The sequence below is a fragment of the Cicer arietinum genome, chromosome 6 (genome assembly GCF_000331145.2).
Source record: "Cicer arietinum cultivar CDC Frontier isolate Library 1 chromosome 6, Cicar.CDCFrontier_v2.0, whole genome shotgun sequence".
NCBI classification, from domain to species: Eukaryota; Viridiplantae; Streptophyta; class Magnoliopsida; order Fabales; family Fabaceae; genus Cicer; species Cicer arietinum.
Genome location: NC_021165.2, coordinates 18,392,819 through 18,397,100, shown reverse-complemented (window position 1 = coordinate 18,397,100; position 4,282 = coordinate 18,392,819).

Sequence of the window (4,282 nt, the reverse complement as noted above, 5' to 3'; positions counted from 1 at the left end):
ATAATAATAATAATAATAATAATAATAATAATAATAATGATAATAATAATAATAATAATAATATTAGCTCCTAGTATAAGTAATTAAACAATCATCTAACCCAACTAAAACAAGTATTAATCATACTTTACTTATTTAATGATCGAAATTAGATTACCAAAATATCCTTCTTTGAGAATTAAGGGTCCAGACAAAAAAAATCAACCCAACCAAACCGGAAGTGTTTTGTGTGTGAAGGTTTTCTACATTTGTGATACTCTCTTAGATCATTGTTATAAGAGGAAGACAAATGTCTCAAATCTTATTTTAATCACTATTATAAATCAAAATTTGTTACTTTAATCCTCATTTTTAAATTATTTACACATAGCAATAAAACTAATAAATATTGATACTTTTTATAAAAAATTACATTGATCGAAAATAATACAATTTAAAATCGCTAAAAAAAAAAAAAGATGAATATAAAACGCACAACATTCAAATTAATAATATAAAACAAAAAAATACTTACAATTATGATAAAGTTTATAAATACGATAAATTTTTTTGTGTGAAATACACATGTCTCTTGTAATGTTTTAGGATGTCAAAGTTATTAATTGAATGTGAATATGCACTTATCGAATTTAAACTGTTAATTTGAGTCAAACAAACACAACACCGAAACAGAAAATCAAACGAAAAAACTAAACACATGTGAAAAACACTTACTTTTTTAAAAGGAGAAGAAGAAAAAAAAAATTAAATGGGTGATTTTAGGTCAAAAATGATCTTAAACCACTAGTCTTTACTAGATAGATGAAGAAAAGTTAAGAATAAGAAGATATTTTTTTCACCGCTGCTAGGTTTTTGTATAATACAATTATTAACTATTTATTATTTCATTTCATATTTTTATTTTCTTCCAGCATTAATAGTTAGAGATAATTTTGTCAAACTAAAAATTAATACTATTTTAAAATTTGAAAACAAAAAATAAAAAGGAACAAAAATGTTCTAAAAAATGACACTTAAAAAGAATAGAATAACTACTTTTATACCATTTAATATTATTACTCTTAATTTATTCTCCATTTAATTCAAAAATATTTAATGTGAAAACTTAACATTAAAAATAAACAATTAAATAAATTAAACTTATAATTTACATAAAATTTTAAAAAATAATTGTCCTGTACTAATTAATAAATGTGAAAAGTAATTTATAACAGTAATTAGTGGGAATACTCAACAAGTGAACATGCTCCCCTCCACCTATATCAACATCAATATATGAAACCGTTACAATAAATGGAATCAACTATTATTTTTGATAGCAATGGAATAAACTCTTTCGTCCCAAACAAACTACTATTTTTTTCATTGTTTCTCGTCGGTTGTGAAAAACAATTTGTAATTCTTTCTGTATAGATGAGCCGGCCAGATCATTCTACACAAATACTGTTCACATTTTTGTCACAGTTAGAACTTTGAATCGAGACACAAAAGTTGTCTACTTTTATGATGACCCTAAACCACTCAATCCATATTTCAACTCACCAAGCAATCCAGTTATCTACAAGTATAAGGTTTGGTCATATAGGATTGGATTTGGCCAAAATCGAAATTCAAATTTAAAACACAAGACACTTTAATTTAGTTCTAATAGATAAATAGTCAATTTCAATTCTACTTTAAATTGTTTCAAACTATTTATTTTTTAATTGGGTTAATATTGAATTATCTAAATTCTTATTTTATTTTTAAAATTTGATTGTGAAAGATAGATCATATGTTGTTTCTTAAAAATTGGCTCAACTTTATATTATTTTCCAAAAAACATAGTGTACAATAAATCATCAAATATATGTAATTTATTTTCACTATTTTTCATCGTGTTTCCTTGTAGAGATATATTTTATGTCATTGTTTTGAGTGTGTGTGATACTAATTTTGTAGGGGGAGCTATTATATGGTTGAACTATTTCTAACAAATGCCAAACTATTATAAAAAGAATCGTTCATAATTTATGGATCACACGAGTTTACATGGAATGACTCAAACCGTTTTCTTAGGTTCATCAAGGTCGATTTTATTAGATTCATCCAATCAAATATTTTTTTGCCATTAATTTGACATTGGGTAGTTCACATCTCCACTTCATCAAATCTATCTACTTTTAAATACATCTCTAAATATAAATCTTCCATATGCATAGAAACTGTTTCCTTCACCAAGGCATCTCAAGAAGTCGGAAGTCGGTCTAGAGTATTACATAATACATAGTTACTCTCTTTAAAATGAATTACAGATAATAGTGATAATTGAAAAGTTATGTATTTAATTAAAAATTTAGTTTAAATACATTAAATTTTCAAATGCAATTTTTACTTATATTTCAATCAAGAAAAAATATTAGATAATGGTATAGATTTTTTAGAGTACTCTAAGTTTTTTGGTTTTATTCTTTAGTGTATATATTATATACTCTATTTTTTCGTTCCACAATAATTGATTCATTTGTAAAATATTTTTTTCTAAAATAAATGATAAATTTTATAATTAATATTATTTATATTATTTTCAATACAACAACTTTTATTATTCATTTATATATCGATTATACATCAATATTTAATATGAATAATTTAATAAAAATAATATTATATCTTTCATTTATACAATATATATTTTTAAATATTTAAAATAATAAAATGACTCAATTATTATTAGACGGATCACATTTGTAATGTTAACATTTTGTTATTCTTTGTAACTCATAGTAAGGGTCTTCTTCTCTTTGTTCCCATTTCTCCCTTTTTCTTCTTTTCTATGTATTGTTAAGAGAATTCTCTGTTTCACCTTGTCATTTTCTTCTTCTATTTCAAATTCCACGTTACAAGGAAAGAAAACCATTATGAGTACACGACTAGATTAGATAATGGTATTGGTAGACCCAATTAAAACTTGTCTTATGTCATAGTAGCTTGTAGACGAGGCTACACAATTTTTTCAAATGAAGATCATATAGTTGATCTCTATTATGACAAAAATTAAGCTTAAAACTTTAAACAAAATTGTATCATTTAGTATTGTTGTTTGTATTTTAATTACTATATAGACTTCTAATTCAAATTTGAATTAGTATTAGTTTAGATTAAATTCAAATTATTACTTTAAAGTGTTATGAAATGACCGTTAGTACTAGTTTAATTACTAATAACTTCTCTTTCTCCAATTTTCTTAAAAAAGATTATATCAAATTTGACTTGATTCAAAATTAAAATTATGATTAAATTAAATTATTTAATTATGTAAATAAAGATAAAATTTTAAGAAATAAAAAAAAACACTAAATATGTTGGGATAAAAAATAGTTGTAAGTGGTCTCAAAATTTAATTACAGTAGTAATAAATCTTTTTGCAATCCTCGTATGAGAGCATTATCTGAATGTAATGATTCCACAGACCTTACAGTTTTGTTGATAAGTGCATGAAGATTGTGTGTTGAGCCCCACATGAGTATAATACAAGTGTGGTCCTCTCATACACACCAACCGGTGAAAAAAGAATTGAATAGGCAACACCACAAATAGTAATTGGCATGAAGGAAAAAAGCATACAAATTCTTCTACTATTAGAACTACGTGTTAGACACGTACACATGCTGCAATTATATGCTTAATTTGCTTACCTTAACTGCTAGGCGACCTTACAACCACCTCAACCCACTATTTTATCTTCAATTATTAATTCAAATTAAAAGCCTAATTTGCTCATACTTATTCAAATTAATTACCCTTCATTAGCATTTCATATGGATATGGATCACATCACATTAGTCTCTTCTATTTTAATTAGATTTTTTTTAATGGTCATATTGGTATATTGATAGTTAATTTGTTAAAGATGCAAAAGTTGAAATTTTATGTTACAAAAATAATTTTTATATTTGATTTTTTTGATATATCACTTTAAAAAAAAATCATGCTAACAATTATCTGTACTACATTTTCAATTTTATATTTTTTAAAATTAAATTACTATGGCACTTGTTAGTATTTGGCTAAAGCTTAAATGGAAGAATAATAATAAAATTCGAAAGGATGAAAAATTGGAGTAACAAAACATAACAGTTTGCTCTAAGGCGCCGCACATATCACGGGAATGATGGATTGACCAAATAACTGAATTTTATGTTAAGAGATGCACACATAGTAAAGTTGGACCAAAAAACAAAAATGCTTATTTGTAACTTCAAAAGAAAATCACACTTTTATTCAACCTTCGAATTGCCTC